At 38.4% G+C, this 23251-nt stretch overlaps 1 long non-coding RNA gene and 1 pseudogene across 1 annotated transcript; both read right to left on the minus strand.

Annotated features, from left to right (window-relative positions):
• Window positions 1-12374: 12374 nt before the first annotated feature.
• Window positions 12375-13615, minus strand: LOC135248740 (uncharacterized). Its single transcript, XR_010328482.1, has 2 exons — window positions 12907-13615; window positions 12375-12746 (listed from the first exon to the last, which is right to left on the minus strand). It is a non-coding gene; the product is annotated as an uncharacterized LOC135248740 (long non-coding RNA).
• A 3562-nt stretch (window positions 13616-17177) lies between these two features.
• Window positions 17178-21297, minus strand: LOC135248738 (1-phosphatidylinositol phosphodiesterase-like; annotated as a pseudogene).
• Between the last annotated feature and the right edge of the window lie 1954 nt (window positions 21298-23251).

Raw genomic sequence — 23251 nt, forward strand, 5'->3', positions numbered from 1 at the left:
TTCAGACTCAGTCAGTGTCTGACATTTAACACCTGTGAAATTAAGAAAGACTTAAAAACTCCACAACTTACAAATACAAATTTTGCTTACATTACATGAATGACTGGTTAAAACTCACTTGTAAACAACACTGTAGTCAGAAGCAGGCAGGTTATAGCAGTCATGGTTAACGTCTTTGGAGTCAGTAATGATCGTCCTACAGTCAGTCTCCAATAACAGTCCCTCCTCTCTCAGTGCAGAGAGGTAAATGTAGAAGGAAGAGCTCAGAGTTTGCATGAACTCCTCACTGGGTGGGCAGATCACACACTGTTTATAAAGATCTTCACAGGTATAGAACCAGCTCAAACTGGATTTCCAAACTTTCCCTTCAGACAGGAGTGGGACAGCAGTAGCCAAGTTATGAATATTTGTATTTATTTAAAATACAGCTTCTTTTTATTGTCCTTCTCTTCTGTTTACAGTATGTGAAGAATAAAGTAGGATGAAGGATACATTTTGACAGAATCGCAGTCTCACTTCAATGTCTCCCTTTTAATGCTGATGAAAAAACAATTTTTTAAAAGTTGAAATCAAAACTAATATATTAGACTTAAAATTATATCAACATGTAATGGCGAATATGAGGCCAGTGAGCGCTACATGCAGGTAGAGTGTGTGTGTTCAGTGGTGACACTCAGTGTGATGTGTTTTTGTACAGCTCTAGCGTTGCTTTGCTGCACTGTGGGTCTCGGGCACAGTAATACACAGCTGTGTCTCCAGTCTGCAGGCTGCTCCCTCGTAAAGATACGGTGTTACTGGACGTGTCTATAGAGATGGTGAACTTGCTTTTCAGGGAATCTTTATAAGCATATTGGTTAGTTCCCCCACCCACCCAATATCGCCCGATCCATTCCAGAGCTTTCCCTGCAGGCTGTCTAATCCAGCCTGTAGCATAGCTGCGATCAGTCACAGAATACCCAGAGAGTTTACAGGAGATGGTCAGAGACTGTTCTGGTTTTACAGCCATAGAGCCTGGCTGTGTGAGTTCAACACAGCGAACGTCTGTGGAGATGGAAATGAAAGATATTTGTGAGTACATCAATAAGCAAAATAACTACACAACCAATTGCAAAAAATAATAGACAACTCATTTTATTTTATCTAAAAGTAAATCTTTGGAGGATTTCACAGAAAAATCTTAATTACAATTCAAATAGGAATATAGCGTGCTCACTTACATGATAAAGCTCCCAGCAACACAGCTAATGCTACAATAGCTCCCATTGTGACTTACAGATCTCTCTCTCTGTATTACAGGTGATGCTCCTGTGTTGGGAGGAGAATTCTCAGTGGCTTTTATGGTAAACACTGTGGACTAAATTTGTTTAAATCTCTGGGGGCTGGAGGGAGACGATAAACAAAATAAATTCTAAGGAGCACTGCTGCCCCCTCCTGGAGGAGAATAAAATACAGCAGGCTATTCACACCAGCACTATTATGGACGGTGGATACTGTTACAATTCTTATAGGTTATGTTCCGAATGCTCCTGTAGTTATGATTTGAATATTTTTGCAATGTGACACATTCCATAAATATTGGTAAAAGTGCACTAAATCTGATTAGAGCACTCATTTACTTCTTGGATTTTACTGTGTTATTATCCTCATAATGTAGCTATAGAATAAAAACTAACACAATTTACAGCTGTGAAAAAGCAGGTGATGTCAGTATATCTCATCATGTCTGCGCTCATCATTGATTACAGATACACCTAGAACAGGCGCGTTTGTATCTGGACCTCTTTTAGCGTACAGTGATAATGTGCTCATTTATGAATGTAGGTATTATACCTAGTGGTCTTCTTTTACTTCAATGACAATGAATAACGTTAGATGTCTCTACGGTTTACCTAAAAAGTATTATAGCACTTCTTACATTTTCTGCAACTGAGTGGGTAACTAATAGAAATTTAAAAGCAACACAATATGTTATTTACAGTTACAAACTGCACAAGTAGTGGCATGACATCAGTCACAGTCTTTGCACTATCAAGGTTTTAGAGAGAGTTCAGCATACAAGATGAGGAAACTGAGGGCTGAAGTATATTCATCATGCTAATGCAGTTTAGACAAATTTAATGGAAGTGTTGCTGCTTTTCTTTTCGAGTGAATGTAAATATAAAGTGTCAAACATCGATATGGCAAATTGGACCTTTTGAGGAATGTCTCTCGTGTAACAACAAAAAACACTTTTCCAGTGCAATTTATGCACTATTTGTGTGAATTTAAAAATATCCTTGTGAGGTTTTTGTAAATGTAAACATTTTTTTGAATTTAAATTTACTTGGACTTCTCATTTTGATTGGAATCTGTATCCAATATTGTAGAGACAGAAAAGGTTTACAGTGTGCTGGTTTGCAGGTGACTTAAAGAGGGTTGATGGTCTAGAATTATCAGCAGTCAGATGTTTAAAACAGAAACACTGTGAAAGATGAAAGTTGACCAAGACTTACTAATCATGTGATAGTATAAATGAGACCTAAAGAACAGAACACTTCAGAGTTATTTAAAATAGAAACCCTGAGTTACACTTCATACAGCAGAGTTCATTCCAGGGCTCTGTGCTGTAGCTCTGTGTGGTAAAGGGGAAGAGGTTTTTGTGCAGCTCTCCCCTCACTCTCTCTCACTGTGGGTCTCTGGCACAGTAATACACTGCAGTGTCTTCAGCTGTCAGGCTGTTCATCTGTAAATACAGCTGGTTCTTGCTGTTGTCTCTGGAGATGGTGAATCTTCCTTTAACAGACGTGGCATAATTTATGCTGCCACTATCACCACGGATGTTGGCCACCCACTCCAGTCCCTTCCCAGGAGCCTGTCTGATCCAGGCCATATAGTAGCTGCTGAATGTGAACCCAGAGGCTGTACAGGTCAGTTTGTGAGATTCTCCTGGTCTCTTTACCACTGCTTCAGATTCTGTCAAGACAATCTCACCCTGAACACCTGTAATTAAAATAAAAGTCAGATTTCAGATGTGATACATGGAAGAAGCACAGAGAAAGAAAGAGAGGAGAGAGAATAAGAGAGAGAAACCTGAGAGAGTGAATGCTGTGAGCAGCAGCAGGGCTGGTAGGAGCTTCATGACTGCAGGAGAGAAGGAGAAGCACTGAGTTAAAGCACAGACTGAGTCCCACTGACTGCTGCTCTGGTTCTCACACTGACACTGGCTCCATTTATAGCAGTGGGAGATTTACACTGGACCCTCCTCTAGGGGATGGCAGAGTGAGGAGCACTGCTGATCACACTCACAACAGTGTAGAAGCAACAGGACAGGAAACTCACAGGTGCTGCAGAGACAGACTGTGTTTCTTATGTTCAATACAAAACACTTTTATGTCTATAACCCTACTCAACAATCTACAGTCTACTTTGCCTGTTTCATTAATATTAGGATTTACTGCGATGAGACTGAATGGATGTGGCAATTGATGATTGTACTCTAAAGCCTCCCTTAGAGGTTCGTAATTAAAAATTTTTTTAAAAACCCATGCAGGAACAGACACAAGCAAAAATGAATGAACAGTAAAAAATATAATTTATCGAAATTTCTACCCACAATATAAGAAATTAAGTGAACTGTGGGTTGAATTCCAGCAAATGAAGGAATGCATTTTGTATATTTTACAAACACCTTTGGGGCTTTTAGAGATAATTTTACATGATTTTATGCTTATTAGACATTTATACTGTGCATGGTCAATCCTTTAGTAATAATTGTGAGATGGACATTTTGTGTTCAGTGAAAGGATTGCAGTGTGCTTGCATGAGTCAGTTTGGGTCTAAACTCCATGAAATAAATCACTTTGAATCACTTGTTTTCGAACATGGGAGGGTGTAATGAAGCCTCACATTTATTCCACAGGGCGATTATATTACAGGACTTCAGAATATGATGTGAGAAATTTATCACGTATAAGATCAAAGAAATTTGCTAATGTGTGATAAAATTATCAGTATTAATTTCACATTGGGGAAATATTAATGTATGTACATAATACATTCATGCAGGATTCACGGGAAGTTTTAAATGTCCTTGCAAAGGTCCTTGAAATGACACTGAGAAAAGCCAATTTTTTCTGTTGTCACCTTGATCAGAATCCATATTGAATATTGGAATGCCAGAACACAGTTACAACCTGCTGGTTTAAAGGTGACTCAAAAGGGTATTTGAAAGATGACCAAAAATTATTCATCATCTGATAGTATAAATGAGACCTAAAGAGGAGAACACTTCAGAGATATTTACAGTAGAAACCCTGAGTTTCACTTCATACAGCAGAGTTCATTCCAGGGCTCTGTGCTGTAGCTCTGTGTGATGAAGATGAAGAGGTTTTTGTGCAGCATACGGCATGTTCACTTACGAGATAAATTTCCCAGCAACACTGCTAATGCTATAAGAACTCCGATTGTCACACACAGATCTCCCTCTCTGTCTAACAGGTGATGCTCCTGTGCTGGGAGGAGAAGTCTCAGTGGCTTTTATAGGAAACGCTGTGCGCTGAGTTAGTTTAAACTTCTGGGGAGCAAGGAGAAAAACAGTAAATTCAGAGGGTCAGGGTATCCTTCATGAAGAGCACTGCTGCCCCCTCCTGGAGGATGATTAAAAACAGCAGACTGCTTCCACCAGCACCCATTGTCACACACAGATCTCCCTCTCTGTCTTACAGGTGATGATTCTGTGTTGGGAGGAGAATTTTCAGTGGCTTTTATAGGAAATACAGTGGACTGAATTTGTTTAAATCTCTAGGGGTTGGAGGAAGAAGAAAAACAAAATAAATTCAGAGAGTATGAATATCCATTATGAGGAGGACTGCTGCCCCCTCCTGGAATAGAATAAAAAAAACAGAAGACTGCTTCCACTAACATTGCTCTGGACTTTTGATCTGTAACATTACTTATGGGTTAATACCGAATGAATGTTCAAGATATTTTGATTTGAATATCTGCGCAATGTACAACATTCCAACTAGATTGATAAAAACACAAAAGAGTGCTGCTGTGGTGTGGGGATGGCTGGTTTAAGCAGCCACACCTGCCCTGGGTCAAGTTAATTAGACCTGGCTAGTTAGATAATTGGTTATTAATTAGATAATTGGCCAGGCTAATTGGACCCAGGAACAGGGGTGGCTGCACCTGTGCGTAGTCCGGTAATCAGTGCGCACAGGTTAAATCTGCCATCCCCACCCACACAGGGGAGCCTCTCTGCCATGACAGTGTTTTAACAGCTGCTCCTTGGCAGTAACATCTTGCCAAACCATTGTATATAAATGTGGACTATTTGAACATCATCTCCCTGTGTCTCTGTGCTGGAGGGCCCCTTGGAAAGCCACTTCGGTGGCCTGTGGCAAGCTTGTTTGCCACAGCTGCTCTTCTCATTTTCTTGATAACTTCAGGGATAACAAATGACAGCAGATCTTTGTATATGTTTGTGCTCCAATGAAAAACGAGGATTATATCTCAATATATCTGTTTATATAGTGTTTAATATTAATGAATTATAGGTATGACAAGAACAGGTAGCATTGTATCAGGAACTGCTGTTTGCGTAAACTCATTTATAATGCTAATGGGATGGACTAAGCAATGTGTTAGTTTACATGAAGAGAAATGGTACTAAACTGTACTCTATACAAAATCTGCACTCTTACTCTACTCTTTTGCCTCAACAACGTGATGGGTTCTGATGTTCCTCTCCCTACAAACCACACAGACTGCAATTTTGAGACGCACACAGGCTTTATTGTGCACTTCATATAACAAACATATATTCTGATCAGCATCCCTGATTCTCACCTACACTTATGGCAATGGGAGTCAGGGAATAGTTAATGACAGTAGTGACTCGAAATGTCAATTTAAAATCCTATCAAAACAATTTTTAGGGAAGTAAGGAGATGCTCTTCGCCTTTAGTAGAATAATGTGAAAACGGCGCTCTGGTGACACGTTCTGCTCAAAAATCAATCTGCATAGTGAAAGGCATGCTTCCAAAAGGAGTTGACAGTAAGAAATCATATTTTTGAGTGGAGGATATTTTTAAGCTTATGTTTCACAAGAAATTGCATTGTTATCTGATCAATATGAAAAGCTTATGGGAACATGTTTCTTTTCCTTCTGATGTAGACATGTGTATCCAACAAACTATGGACACCAACACTATTTGATATTTATTTTTCATTTAAAAAATGTATTATTTAATTTGGCCAGTAAATCAAGTTCTATACAGTAGCACTGTGTGATAAAGGGGAAGAGGTTTTTGTGCGGCTCTCCCCTCACTCTCTCTCACTGTGGGTCTCTGGCACAGTAATACACAGCAGTGTCTTCAGCTGCCAGCCTGTTCATCTGTAAATACAGCTGGTTCTTGCTGTTGTCTCTGGAGACGGTGAATCGTCCCTGAACAGACTGGGAATAGTAGATGGTGCCACTGCTATAGCTAATGTAAGCAACCCACTCCAGCCCCTTCCCAGGAGCCTGTCTGATCCAGTGCATACCATAACCACTGAATGTGAACCCAGAGGCTGTACAGGTCAGTTTGTGGGATTCTCCAGGCTTTTTGACTGCGGGTTCAGACTCAGTCAGTGTCTGACTTTTAACACCTGTAAAATTGAGAAATACTTAGAACTCACAATCCACTACATCACAAATCAACATTTTAGTAAGAACTAAAGGAATGAGAAATTTAAACATACTGGTAAAGAATACTGAAATCAGAAGCAGGCTGGTTATAACAGTCATGATGAAAGTCGGGGACTGCAGTATGAGATGATAGTCCTTCAGTCAGTTTCTGACAACAGTCCCTCAGTGCAGAGAGGTAAATGTAGAAGGAAGAGCTCAGAGTTTGCATGAACTCCTCCTCACTGGGTGGGCAGATCACACGCTGTTTAAATAGAGCAGACACAGCTGTAGATGGGGTGCAGATCATATAGCAGTTATAAGTATTGTCCATCATTACAGCCATGGGTCTCTCTTCCATGGCTGATTATTGCATTATTATTCATAGTGAATGCAGGGAGTTTCCTGGCAGATGAGGGTGGGAGAGTGGAGTCAGGAGCTCCCCAGTACTCAGTTCATCACAAGTCAATCTAATGCGAGTGTCCAAGACAGACATCATACGATCACACAATATAGAAAGCATCCTGATATCCAGTGTTAAATTCTTGACCCTGTATTTATAATACATATTTTGTGCTAATATTTTGATAATAGGGTGCCCCCTCCTGGAGGAGAATTAGAAACAGCAGGCTGCTTCTGCCACTATTTCACCTGAATTTGTGGTAGATTTCCTTTAAAATTCTTAAGCATTGTGAAGAAGCTAAATGAAGTTTCAGATGTTGTTTTGATATATAATTACACATCATTGAAATGATATTATAGTATTTTGAATAATTGTTTGTCTCAGGACTATCTCATGAATGCAATACATGTTTTTAATGATGCATTAAAATATACAGTGTAATTACTGATAATTGAAGATACAGTGGTAGTGTATTTTTAGAACTTTAGACAACGCACTGTTGCCCTCACTTCTGATTCAGACTGACTGAGCGAAACCTGTGAATGGACACTTTAAGAAAGAAAAATTTTGAATTTCACAACATTTCAATAAAAAAACCCTAAGACTGTGTGGCAGTAGGCAGAGGCCAAAGCCAGAATTCTTCTTTTAATTTATTTTTGGGTGGGGCGTTCCTCTGGTTTTAAGCAGTTGGACAGAAACAGAAACACACAGGATGCAGCTGCCAGGACCTTCTGCAGAGATGCAGGGAACATGGTTTGTGCTGCAGATGAGCTGCAGTGAGCTGCTCTTCTCACCTGTCCAGGGCTTAGAGGCTGTGGTCATATTTAAACAGAAAAGGGGGCAGAGCTTTTTTTTAGTAGGACTGCGGTGTGAGATCCTCCCTCTCTGTCTTAAAGGTGAAGCTTACGTTGTGTATGAATTTTATAGGAAATTCTCTGGGGACTGAATCCACAATGAGGAGCATTTTGTGCATCTTTATGTTTCTCTGTAAGCTAATATCCAGTGATCCCAGTTAATTGTTGTCTACGGACATCCTGTAGATGTACCAAGAACAGGAAGGTTTATATCTTGACTTTTTATTTGAGTACAGTGATAATCTGCTCATTTACATATACATAAATTGTACTGAGGAGCATATCTTGTTAACATCAGTGGCAATAACAAACTACATGTGTCTAAAATTTCTGCTGGGAACTGAACCTACAGCTTTTCAGCTACAAATACAGGTCCTGAACCATTATGGGATTTGCATTTCATCAGCACAAATGGTACACAAATGATGGAAAACATTTTAATTCATATTCTATCACTAGGGGTGCTAACTTCACAGAGCTCTTAAATGATTGTGTTTTGCCACTACACTCATCAGGGTTTTTGTACAGGTCTGCTGTGGCTTTGCTGCATTGTGTGTATCGGGCACAGTAATACACAGCTGTGTCTCCAGTCTGCTGGTTGCTCCCCTGCAAAGTCACTGTGCTGCTGGAGGTGTCTCTGGTGATGGTGAATTTGCTCTTTAGTGAATCTTTATAAGCAGTGCTACCACCCCATGCTATATATACAATCCACTCCAGTGCTTTCCCTGCAGGCTGTCGGATCCAGGCTATGTAATCAGTGGTAAATGAATATGAGACTTAACAGGGGACAGATAAAGTCTCTCCTGGTTTTACAACCATAGAGCCTGGCTCAACACAGCAAATGTCTGTGGAAACAGAAATAAAAGGTATTTGTGAGTACATTAATATGCATTATTACTACGCAATTAACTGCAAAAACTAATAGACAACTCATTTTATTTTATCTAGAAGTAAATCTTTGGAGGATTTCCCAGAAGAATCTTAATTACAATTCAAATAGGAATGTAGCATGCTCACTTACATGATAAAGCTCCCAGCAACACAGCTAATGCTACAATAACTCTCATTGTGACACAGATCTCTCTCTCTGCCTTACAGGGGATGCTCCTGTGTTGGGAGGAGAAGTCTCAGTGGTTTTTATAGTAAATAATGTGGGCTGAATTTGTTTACATCTCAGAGAGTTGGAGGAAGATTCGGAGGGTCAGAGTATCCTTCATGAAGAGCACTGTTGCCCCCTCCTGGAGGATAATTAAAAACAGCAGACTGTTTCCACCAGCATTGCTCCAGAATTTAATATCAGTAACAATGCTTATGGGTTCATGTCGAATTAATATTCAAGACGTTATAATTTGAATACCTGCGCAATATAAAACATTCCAACTCGATTGATAAGAACACACAGTAGTGCTGTCTTATCTTATTTTCTGGGTGACAAACGGTAACCACAAGGAAAATAAATGACAGCAGATCTTTGTATATGTTTGTGCTCCAATGAAAAATGAGGAGTATATCTCAATATATCTGTTTATGTAGTTTGTTTTATTAATGCATTACAGGTATGACAAGAACACTAGCATTGGATCTGGTACTGCTGTTTGCGTAAACTAATTTATAATGCTAATGGGATGGATGGACTATGTGCTAATTTACATGTAGAGAAATGGTACTGAACTGTACTCTATACAAAATCTGCACTCTTACTGTACTCTTTTACCTCAATGATAATAAGTAACTTTACATGTCTCTAAAATTTACCAATAAGGTATAATACAAACGGATCACAGATTTATTATGCATAACTGAATTACTATTAATCGCACCTTTAGAAGGAACACAACAGCTTAATACAATTTAATGTAAACTGCAGACACAAATTACACAGGAAATGACATTAAAGCTATGAAATCAGTCACAGTCTTTGTATGTGAATGTTTTAGAGAGAGTTCAGCTCATAAGATGAGGAGACTGAGGGCTGAAGTACTTGGTATTCATTAAGCTACTATAGATTAAACAAATATGACAGCGCATTGGCTGTTATTAGTTAGGAGTAAATACAAATATAATATGTCGCACATAGAAATGTTAGATTGGACCTGTTGAGGAACGTCTCTCATGTAACAACATCATACACTGTTCCAGTGCTTTCTTCAACTGTTTATCACTGTGCTGTTTATTTCTTTAAGTCAGTGAAGAGTGTGCATTATCCATAGAGTAAATGTTCAGTTCAAAACAAAATATTAAATTAAATGTACATTAACTATCAAAATAAATAATGTCTCTCCCTTACAGAGATAAAAATAGCAAGTTGACTTTCAATATTCAAACTCTCTGTAGGGGCATTAAAAACATGAATTCCCTGAAGTCTGCTGTGGTGACAGTTTCATGTAGAGAGTTATTGTCAGGGCTCAGGCTTGACTTCTCTCACTGTGGGTCTCTGGCACAGTAATACACAGCAGAGTCTTCAGCTGTCAGCCTGTTCATCTGCAGGTACAGCTTGCTGTTGGAGTCATCTCTGGATATAATGAATCTTCCCTCAACTGATTTGGAATAGTCGATGGGTGAACTAGATGTGCCAATGTAGGCAACCCACTCCAGTCCATTCCCAGGAGCCTGTCTGATCCAATTCATTGCATCGCTGCTGAATGTGAACCCAGAGGCTGTGCAGGTCAGTTTGTGGGATTCTCCAGGCTTTTTAACTGCTGGTTGTGACTCAGTCAGAGTCTGACATTTAACACCTGTGAAATGAAAAAAAGTCTTAGAACACACGACCTCACAAATACAATTTTAGTAAATATTAAATGTATGACAGATTCAAACCTACTTTTTAAGAACACTGTAATCAGAAGCAGGCTGGTTATAACAGTCATGTTGAAAGTCGTTGACTGCAGTCTGTGATGATGGTCCTACAGTCAGCCTCCAACAGCAGTCCCTCCTCCCTCAGTGCAGAGAGGTAAATATAGAAGGAAGAGCTCAGAGTTTGCATGAACTCCTCCTCACTGGGTGGGCAGATCACACACTGTTTAAATAGAGCAGACAGAGCTGTAGATGGGGTGCAGATCATATAGCAGTCATAAGTATTCTCCATAATTACAGCCATGTGTCTCTCTTCCATGGCTGATTATTGCATTATTATTCATAATGAATGCTGGGAGTTTCCTGGCAGGTGAGGGTGGGAGAGTGGAGTCAGGAGCTCCCCAGTACTCAGAACATCACCAGTCAGTCTAATGAGAGTGTCCAAAACCCTGTGTTATTAATACATGTCTTATGCCAATATTTTGATGTTATGATGCCCCACCTGGAGTTGAACTAGAAACAGCAAGCTGCTTCCAACACTATTACAGCTAAATAGTTGTAATAGCTAAATAATGTAGATAAAATACAATGCTCATGGGTTGATTAAATTTCACTCCAATGAACGATCATGTTATTACTATTTATATAATGGCAATAATGAAGCTCACCTATAATGGTTGAGTTGTCTACTGCAACAAGTGTTTAATGCTTATGTTTCAGTAATGCACAGTCTTAGAAGAAGACAAAAAACAACACAACTTCAGGGAGGCAAAGTCAGAGACTGCAGGATAACTACAAAAAGGAGCACTGCTGCCCCCTTCTGGAGGAGATTAAAAATAGGAGACCGCTCTCACCGGAATTAGTCAGGAATTTAGACCAGTAAAAATGATGAGGGATTACATTCGGAATGAATGTTGACATAGATATGATATGAATATCTGCAAGATGTCATACATTCCATCTAGAGGGCTGTCTTGTCTTATTCTCTATATATTACCCAGGTTAAAAATAATTAACTACTTGAAACACAAATATGACAGCAGATTTTGTGCTTTGTTGTGCTTCTCTGGGGACTAATGTGAAGTGATCTCAGTATATTGCTGTATACAGATAAACTGGAGATATTCCAATAACGGGAAGGTTTGTTTCTGGTCCTTTTATTTGAGTACAGTAATGAGCTACTCATTTTCATGTACTGTACATAAATTGTACTGTGGAGCAGATCTCCTTTATGTAAGCGGCAATAACTAACTACAGTACATGCCTCTCAAATGTAGCGATAAAGTGTGTCAGAAATGGGTTTCATTCTATTTTATTTATAAAGGAATTAGGCTTTCATAAAGCACTCACCTTCTGGATGTTCATAATGCATTTATTACCTCGGCATTAATGGTTTCACAATAAAAGCAGTCAATGTGAATTATATTTTTTTAAATACAGTCCATTTATGCAGCTGGATCTTTAGACAAACAATCTAGAAAAAGAATATTCAAATCTACAATGCATACTCTCCAACTGGCAATTCAATTTCCAAATTTTGAGTTACAAACACAGGTCATAAACCATTATGGGATTTACATTTCATCAGTGCAAACATAGCACAAACGATAGACAATACTTTAATTCATGTACCGACCACTTGGGACATGAACTTCATAGAGCTCTTAAACGTTTGCGCTCTGCCACTACACTCATCAGGGTGGGTTTTTGTACAGGTCTGCTGTGGCTTTACTGCACTGTGTGTGTCGGGCACAGTAATACACAGCTGTGTCTCCAGTCTGCAGGCTGCTCCCTTGTAAAAACACTGTGTTGCTGGAGGTGTCTCTGGTGATGATGAATTTGCTCTTCAGAGAATCTTGGTATCCAGTGCTTCCACTAGAGCATATATATCCAACCCACTCCAGAGCTTTCCCTGCAGGCTGTCTGATCCAGTTTGTACAGTAGCTGCTATCAGTCAGGGAATACCCAGAGACTTTACAGGAGATGGTCAGAGACTCTCCTGGTTTTACAGCCATAGAGCCTGGCTGTGTGAGTTCAACACAGTGACCATCTGTGCAGACAGAAGTAAAAAAAACATTTGTGAATATTTCAGTATTCAATATGCTCATGGAAACAAAAAGAAACTCCTTATTTTAAAGTAAAACTTTGGAAAACATCACATCATTTTTACATTTTAAAATACAAAATATGTATAGAGCTTGCTCACTTACAAGATAAAGTTCCCAGCAACGCAGCTAATACTACAATAGCGCCCATTGTCACACACAGATCTACCTCCCTGTCTTACAGGTGATGCTACTGCGTTAGGAGGAGAATTCTCAGTGGCTTTTATAGGAAATACAGTGGACTGAATTTGTTTAAATCTCTAGGAGTTGGAGGAAGAAGAAAAACAAAATAAATTCAGAGGGTATGAATATCCATTATGAGGAGGACTGCTGCCCCCTCCTGGAATAGGATTAAAAAAACAGAAGACTGCTTCCACCACCATTGCTCTGGACTTTTGATCTGTAACATTTCTTATGGGTTAATACCGAGTGAATGTTCAGGATATTATGATTTGATTATCTGCGCAATGTACAACATTCCAACTAGATTGATGAAAACACAAAAGAGTGCTGCCCTTCTCATTTTCTTGGTAACTTCAGGGAAAACAAATGACAGCAGATATTTGTAAATGTTTGTGCTCACATGAAAAAGCAGGTGTATATCTCAATATATCTGTTTATATTGTGTTTTTATTAGTAAATAACAGATATGACTAAAACCGGTAGCATTGTATCAGGAACTAGTGTTGGCGTAAACTATTTGAAAATGCAAATGTGATGTACTAAGTGATGTGCTAATTTACATAAAGAGAAATACTACTGAATGGTACTCTGTACAAATCTGTAATCTTACTGTACACTTTTGCCTCAACAACAATGTGATTGGTTTTAATGTTCCTCTCCCTACAAACCACACAGTCTGCAATTCTGAGATGCACACAGGCTTTATTGTGCGCTTCATATAACAAACATATAATCTGATCAGCATCCCTGATTCTCACCTACACTTATGGCAATGGGCGTCAGGGAATATTTAATGACAGCAGTGAGTTGGGATGTCAGTTTTAAATCCTATCAGCACAATTTACAGGGAAGTAAGTAGATGCTCTTCGCCTTCCATGGAAGAACGTGAAACAGATGCTCTGGTGACAAGTTCTGCTCAAAAATCAATCTGCATAGTGAAAGGTATGCTTCCAAAAGGAGTTGACAGTAAGAAAACACGTTTTTGAGTGGAGGAGGTCTTTCAGCTTTTGTTGCACCAAAATTGCATCATTATCTGATCAATATGAAAAGCTTATGGGAACATGCTTATTTTCCTTCTGATGTAGACATGTGTATCCAATAAATTATGGACACCAACATTATTTGATATTTATTTTTCATTTAAAAAATGTATTGTTTTTTAATTCGGCCAGTAAATCCAGTTATTTACATTAGCACTGTGTGATAAAGGGGAAGAGGTTTTTGTGTGGCTCTCCGCTCACTCTCTCTCACTGTGTGTCTCTGGCACAGTAATACAAAGCAGTGTCTTCAGCTGTCAGCCTGTTCATCTGTAAATACAGCTGGTTCTTGCTGTTGTCTCTGGAGATGGTGAATCTTCCCTGAATAGACTGGGCGTGGTGCACGTTAGAGCTGTCATACTGATATCCCAACCCAACCAGGTCAGTTTGTGGGATTCTCCAGGCTTTTTAACTGCTGGTTCAGACTCAGTCAGTGTCTGACTTTTAACACCTGTGAAATTAAGAGAGATTCAGAACTCACAATCCACAACCTCACAATATAATCTTTCAGTAAAAACTATGGGAATGAGATATTTAAATATACTTGTAAAGAATACTGAAATCAGGAGCAGGCTGGTTATGACAGTCATCGTGAAAGTCTTTGAATGCAGTCTGTGATTATAGTCCTACAGTCAGTCTCCTACCACAGTCCCTCCTCCCTCAGTGCAGAGAGGTAAATGTAGAAGGAAGAGCTCAGAGTTTGCATGAACTCCTCCTCACTGGGTGGGCAGATCACACACTGTTTAAATAGAGCAGTCAGAGCTGTAGACTGCAAATATAATATGAAAACTGCTAGATTGTAAGGTTGTAGTTCATGTTTTCCCATATAATATGCATTACAGTCAAGAGGGAAATGGCATTATTTAAAGAGCCATGTTCCATGTTCAGTAGCCATGCAGCTCTGCTTAATTCCTGCTGCTCCAAAGCATCTTGTCTGCAGCAGTGTGATCTTCACTGTAGTGCTGTTCAGAGGACACCTTAAACAAATGAATGTTGTCTCAGTGTGTAAGAGTGGCTCATATAATATCCTGATATCCAGATATATACTGCCTAAAGAAGGTATTCAGTCCCATAGAAACTATATTTTTTTAGATGAACAGAAGTACTGATTTTCAGTCTAAAATGAGTTATTTGTCAGCAGATACTTTAAAGGAAATGTAAAAACTGAAATATGCTGCTCGCAGAGAACCATTTAAACCAGAGGAAAGTAATCTGAGCGTGTAAGAGCAGCTCAAATAATATACTGATCACCAGGTATATTCTGATCAGCCTCCCTGCCCCCCCCAACAACTCTTATGGTGATGGGTGTCATGGAATATTTAATGACAGCAGTGAGTCAGGATGTCAATTTAAAATCCTATCCGAACAGCTGAATCTTCTTCAGTACAGTGTCCCTGTGATTGTGCTCAGGTTTAGATTTTTGTGATTGGTGCAGAGAGAAGACCCAATAACAATAATTCCAACTTATATTTCCCAGAACTAAGCACATTCAACAGAATCATCTCCAAGTGTATTTTACCATAGGAAACTGTTGCAATGTTATTCGATATGTAAACCATATTCAGCTACAACCAATAACCCATGAATGTGCATCTAAATGCCTGCTCAAATGCGATTTTCACCTGGAGTAATTTATTCTCCAGTTTTGACCCTTTTGAAATGTTTTCCCATGGTGTTTTACTTCTCCTTCTTCATGTTCAGTTTCTGACATATTTTCAGCTTACTCTACATTCAGGTATTCTTTATAAAAACGTCATTGATATTTGTTGTGAAAAAAATATATTCTTAGGAATCTAAATTTGCTTATTTCAATTGTTGATATTAGGTTAAAACTTCTGGATACAGGGAATTCATATATAAGAAATACTGTTTCTGTTGCTGACTGTGTGAATTGAAGTCTGAAGCAGTTTTTGTATCACTCCCACATTACTTTCTCTCACTGTGACTGTCGGGCACAGTAATACACAGCTGTGTCTCCAGTCTGCAGGCTGCTCCCCTGCAAAGTCACTGTGCTGCTGGAGGTGTCTCTGGTGATGGTGAACTTGTTCTTTAGTGAATCTTGTGCTTCAGTGCTTCCATCCGACCATATGCCTCCCACCCACTCCAGAGCTTTCCCTGCAGGCTGTCTGATCCAGTGTGTAGCATAGCTGATATCAGTCAGGGAATACCCAGAGACTTTACAGGAGATAGATAAAGGCTGCCCTGGTTTTACAGCCATAGGGCCTGGCTGTGTGAGTTCAACACAGTGACCATCTGTGGAGACATAAATAGAAAAGGTATTGCTGCACACATCTAAAAGCAATAAAATTATGGAAACACACAAAAAAATGACCTTTTTTTACATTATTTAAAATTAAAACATTTTTAAAATGTTACATAATAATTTTTATTTAAATTAAAAATATGAATATGGCATGTTCACTTACAAGATAAAGACCCCAGCAACACTGCTAATGCTATAAAAGCTCCCATTGTCACACACAGATCTTCCTCTCTGTCTAACAGGTGATGCTCCTGTGTTGGGAGGAGAATTCTCAGTGGCTTTTATGGTAAACACTATCAACTGAATTTGTTTAAATCTCTGGGGGTTGGAGGAAGGAGAAAAACAAAAGAAATTCAGAAAGTCAGAATGTCCATTATGAGGAGCACTGCTGCCCCCTCCTGGAGCTGAATGAAAAAAACTGCAGACCGCTTCCACCAGCATCACTCTGGAATTTAGATCAGAGAGAGTTCAGCTCACAAGATGAGGAGACTGAGAGTTGAAGTACTGTTAGCTGTTAGTGGTTAGCACTGTTGCCTCACAAAAAGGAGGTTCGTCTCTGTGTGGAGTTTGCATGTTCTCCTCGTGTTCACGTGGGTTTACTCCAGGTACTCCGGTTTCCTCCCACACTCAAAGACATGCATGTTAGGTGCGCTCCTGCAGTTGCCCTTGACCAAGGCACTGGCCTCAGAACTGGAGTTGGGCCCCGGGCGCTGCACTGTGGCTGCCCGCTGCTCCTAAGTAACTAGGATGGGTCAAATGGAGAGGACCAATTACCTCACGGGGTTCAATAATAAAAAAAATATATATATATCTTATCTTATACTTGTGTCGCAAACACTCTCTCGTGACGGCTGAAATGATGAATGAGTGAGAGACTCATTATTTTTGTGGACTCATTTTATTAATTTCTTGTTATAACAATACATATGCAACAACTCCCATACACCATTGCCTCTAAACAAAAAATATAAAGGAAATCATTCAGAGTGGGTCTATCCAGCCTTTTGGGATTTTATTATTTCAAAATTGATGTCAGCACAGTATTACTCAGGATTTCTTATGTTTGCTCTGCCAGAGTGACTGTTTGAACCAGGTATTAAAATGGCTGAACTGTGTAGAAGATGACTGGTGCAAATAGTATGTTGTTGCTATATGAACATGGTCACAGGAATTCCATCATTACTGTTTGAGTTTTTTATTATTATTATTATTCTTATTGTTGTTGTTGTTGTTGTTATTATTATTATCATTATTATTATTATTATTATTATTATTATTATTATTATTCTCATCAAGGAAGTTATATTGTATGATTGTAGCAATCAGTTCGGGTCCAGGAAAGTCCATAGCGATTATGCCAAGGCAGTTGTCTCTAAAATAATTCTTTAAATCCATCACTATCTCAGGGTTGATCTGCTTGGCCACATTTTTTGGAGTACGTTTATAGATTAGAGCAGGTATTGCAGTTAGAAAGCTTAGGCCTGTCCCGCTGGTGTACGTCAAAGTTACAGTCTCTTTGCATTGTTCAGTGGCAGTAGTCAAATGTTCAACTATTATTGCCAGCTTCTTATTAATATTTCTGACGACATGTTCATTTTTTTATGTGTAGAAAAATAGGATATCCCAAAATTAAATTTACCTGGAAGCTTTAGCAAAACAATCTTTCCTCGGACAGTTTTAAGTTTTGGATTGTTGTCACTGCTTCCATCTAACATGTATACAAATGGCTTTATGCTGTTTTGATTTAATAATTCCATAGTCTTGTCAAATACAGTAACCTTTTTATTTTCTGGCTTCACTCTAAGTAAAACAGTTTCTTTATTGTGCTCCTTCAGAAATTTTACTATGGTGCCAAGCACCTCAGCCAACTTCATATTCATTTTTATAGGTCCATGAACCAGTTGCAGTGAGCCATCTACTCTGAGATCAAAGTATCTCAGCCCTGCTGAAAGCTGGTCTTCTAAACTCCACGCCTGACATTCTGCAAACCTTCCACCGCGTAAAGCTGTTGCATCATGGGCACCAGGGATAGTGACTTCCGAAAGCAAAATGTCCTCATTAGCTTGCCTCATCCAATCAGGATTCTTCCATTCTGGATAAAGTTCTGCCAGCTCATTAAATGAAAGCTCATTCTGTGCATGGCATTGAAGTGTGAAGACTCTGAAAAAGAAAGCAAATATCACCCATTATTAATCAAAGAGTGAAACAAAGTGAGCTGCTGTACTGTATCCTGGGCACAAGTGTTGTGGATGTGTAGTCCAACATATTGTGCATGCTTCAGTTCTACAGATCACTGTTGTTTTCTACTGTACTGTTTCATTTTCCTGGGAAACATTGCTTTATAGAGCATTATCGTTTGGCTTGATAATTAACAATGGGAGGCTATGTGTGAGGGCTATGTGTGAGGGCTATGTTCTCTTTTTGTTTTTGTTTTTTTGTTTGTTTTTTTACGATCAACATTCTTTATTAGAACACATATGCACACTAATTCTTTGGCGCAACACAATTAACACTGCTGTACAGGAAAAATTCTATAGGAAGATCATATAGAAGAGACGAGTAACAAAGAAAGAACACAGTTTTTAAGTCGGTCTAGGTATTTTACATGTATAAATGAGGGGGAGTAGGATAGGTGTATTTGATCCCATTAAGCAACAAAACTTTTTCTTAAGTAACAATGATTCCATGTACTAGTTCAGCCTAAATAATACCCAAGTTCCCCATAATACCAATTGAAATTACTTCTGTAAACACATAATTAAAAGTACTAAACACAATAACAGACTCTGAAACACTATCTTAACAAAAAAATTCCTTCCTTTCCCTCTTTTGAAATAAATAATGATCATGTATATATATGTATATATAGGAAGATCACTCTCGAACCAAAGCGCGAAGGCTTTTTTTTTGCTGCTGTGAAACCAGTGAAGAGAACTCTACATTGGTTCAAAGTTAAGGACACGACTGAATCATCACTGAGCAGACAGCAGACAAAGGCAGGGACCTGGTATTACACAGGGATCTGGTACTATGCTGACTTCTATATGTATATATATATATATATAATTTTTTTTTTTTTAAGGCAATCGTTTGCATATAATGTTCTGGAGAGATTGGGCCACTTTCCTTAATGGCCGGTGCCAAGGGATCCAAGGACAGAGCAAAGAGGAGAGGCCAGACAACCCTGTCTAGTCCCCCTTAGTAACTGAAAAGACGGCCAGTTTCCAGTAAAACGTGCAGCTGTGGGACAACCATAAAAGGCTTTTATCATTGAGATAAAGTTGGGCCCAAATCCAATTCCATTCTAACCGCCTTCTCAGCATCGAGGGACAACACAGCGCAGTCATCAGGTAATGTGTCTGCCAAATTAACAATATGCACGAGTCTATGAATATTATCCAATGTCCCTCTCCCCTTCATAAAACTGGTATGATAAAAGTGTATAATCTTACCCACAACTGTGTGTTTGCATAAAACTTCACATCCCTGCAGATAAAAGACAAAACATTAAAAGCTCAAACATTTGAGCAGCTCGTTATCTTTTCTCTGTTAAACTGCGATAAGTGCATTTCATTGGTCTCTATGAAGTAATCAAATAAAAAAGAATGAATCTATGTCTCCAAAATTAAGTTCATATTCACAATTATTTGTTCTTCTAGAAGGAATGAACAATTTCAGTAACAAATAGATATAGAATTTTAATCATGCTAAAAATCTGACTGACAAAATAAGGGTACACAGCAATTTTGACCAATTGGAAGCCTAGGCTGGCCTAAACTCTGAAACTAAAGGTAAACTAAGATCAACCTTTATTGCCTGTTGAATCATCTGTCCATATTGTGGATACTTTTGCATTAAGCCTGTCTAATTTAAAAAAGATGAGAAACACCAGATTTGTGCAAAGTAGCCCTAGCATGTTCATTCAGCACTGTGGTGGGACTCAAGAAGACTGCAATCAGTTTTACCATTGGAATTTAGAGTTTGAACATCAAACAAACATCAAACATCAGCAAAAAGGGGCTCACCTATTGTAACGGCCATATAAACTGTAAATTTGGAATGTTCATTAGAAGTTAATTCATGCAGAATGAGCTAATGTGCAGCTTTTAAACTTGGTCCTTTTTAAACCTTACAATGTGTATTATGATACTTACCTGATGAAGAGGAACAAAACAAGTCTTTTCTCCATGGTCTTCAAAGTCCTGAAATCACTGATGCACATCCGTGTAGAAAATTATTTGATTAAAATACGTATTGCATTTGTTCAGAATTTGTTGTACTGAACATAATTGGATTGCTTTCATCTTGTAAAAACAATTTGAATTTTTTTCAATTTAATTTCACAAAAAACAATTTAACAGAAAGTGCACTGATTCGTGAGTGTCATAGTACCGTACTTGCAGGATTTCTGAGATATTCAATGTAAATTATAAAGACAGCAGGAGAAAATCTCACGATCCTCTGAATGATTCTTTTCCCTTAATTCTAACCAATGGATGGATGTACTGTAGCATTTTTGTCCATATTGTTAGTGCTATTTCCCCTCTATATCTGTGGCTTATAAACAAATTCCATTGTCCTAGTAGCAGCTGTAAGTTAAAGAGTGCTTCAGATGATTGCTTTCTGGCTACTTAAGAGAAAAAAACATTACTACTTGGGGGTTGCACCAGCAGTCAGGAAACCAACACAGTAAGTACTATTCGTGTCATGTAGGTGATTTTATTTGACAATACAGATACAGGGTACAATTTTAAACCCTTAAGTATGCCCTTTCAGCCAATAAAAATGAAGAATTCAAATGGCAAACATTCAGCAGCACTTATTTTAGCACGTATTTATTTTAACACCTGAACACTTAAATTGTGAAAAAGTTTTACTCACCTGGTCTTCAGGTCCGGTGAAATATGGAGGAGGTAAATGATGGATGGATGATTGGTGTTCTCTTTCAGCACTCAGGGTACAGAATCGCAGGTGTAATTCTGTTATATACCTACTGTTTAAAGACATATTACACCCCTGTCCATTTACAAATTGTAAAATTAGCTAATTTACATCCCAGTCCATACCATGCTCTCTCTGCCCCCCCTCCCCCTTTTGACAAAGGGTTGCCTGTTTGTCCATCACCTCCTGATCATTTTAACCGGTATACGATGTATTAATAATTTAGGCAAATTACAGTATCTTTGCAGGACTTATGGGTTATCTCATTATTTCACATGAGTAAGGGTTATATACAATGTGACAGTTAACTCTTTTAGTTTTTATCTTCATACAAAGTGTACAAAGAGACTGGTCATTCTTCTATCCCATTCATGTCTTTGTGCCAAATTGCAATATGGCTGACCAACTGTCCACACAACCAGCTATGGGTAAGCAGTTCCTCAAGATGCTTCCAAATGTATTCTAATCTTACTCCACAAAGATTATGATTCTGGTATTTGTAAAGTTATCGATGCCAGATGGATGGTTTTTTATACTGTCCATTACTAGGTTATGAGCTCCACAGTGAAAATGGGGAGAATATAAATTAGATTTTATCAGTGGAGTTTTTAAAAACTGAAATAGGCAGATGATGTTGTAGCTTTGCCATATTCTGATTGAATGCATACATGTAGGTATTGTATGAAGGAGTTACGCTTTGAATATCTGTGCAACGTAATACATTCCATCTAGTTTCCTAAAAATATACTCGAAAGCTGTCATCTAATTTTAAGTGACTCATTCTGTTAACAAACGTAAATGATAGCATATTTCTTGTGTGATTGTGATTCCTTTGGAGAAAGTATTAGGTGATCCCAGTATATTTGTCACATATAGATATCCTGTAGATATACCAAGAACAGCTGGGTTTGTATCTGGACCTTTTGTTAGTGTGCAGTGACAATGTGCTCAATTACACTGAGTGGTCCTCCATGACCTCAGTGACAATAAACAACTTTAATATCTCTAAAATGTTCCCATGAAATATAACAAAAAATGGGTCACACTTCAAATTATGTTTATGTAGATAAATATATTTTAAAGCAAATACACTACCTTCAGGAGGCACATAATACATGTATTACCTGTCCATTGATAGTAGTATTAATAAAACAGTAAATGTAAAGTACATTTTTACTCATTCTGGAATATTGAAACAGTACTTACTTTGATCAATTTTTCATTGTGAAGTACTGTATATATCATTTTTATGAGCATTGCATGAGTCTTAACAGTGTGCCTGTGTTTTCCTTTTTTCACTGATAACACTGCATATATGTTGTGTTTCATTTAGGTGTTCACCACAGCATCACTTGGGCCCATAATGAGACAGAGGGGATGAAACCAAAAACTTCACCCTCAAAAACACTTACACTCCCGAATGGATATGTTTATACTTGGTTATCAAGTTAATTTCTCAAAATGTACTGTTCTTGTTTATTTACTTTAAATGACATCAGTTTTTTGTGTATGCTTGGCCTTCCATTTGCTTAACTTCGACCTATATGAGTAGCATTCCGCAATCACCTAAATATACCCAAACACATTACGAGAAGAATAAACAACACACACATTTAAGCCAAAATGAAGGACAAATGTGATGGAATCCAGGCCTCAGATCAAAGTCTCTTTTAATTATTTTAAAAGAAAGGATATTTAGAACATAAGAAGAAAAACTAATGTATTTATCTATAGTATATCTATATAGCAATTCTATAATTATATTAAGGGTGATATGAGGGCAGTGTGTGCTACATGCAGTGTGTGCGTTCAGTGCTGACACTCAGTGTGATGTGTTTTTGTACAGGTCCGCCGTTGCTTTGCTGCACTGTGGGTATCGGGCACAGTAATACACAGCTGTGTCTCCAGTCTGCAGGCTGCTTGCTTGTAAAGTCACTGTGCTGCTGGAGGTGTCTCTGGAGATGGTGAACTTGCTCTTTAGTGAATCTTGAATCAGGCTTCAACCGTCCTATTAGCTCAATCCCTC

The sequence above is a fragment of the Anguilla rostrata genome, chromosome 2 (assembly GCF_018555375.3).
Source record: "Anguilla rostrata isolate EN2019 chromosome 2, ASM1855537v3, whole genome shotgun sequence".
NCBI classification, from domain to species: Eukaryota; Metazoa; Chordata; class Actinopteri; order Anguilliformes; family Anguillidae; genus Anguilla; species Anguilla rostrata.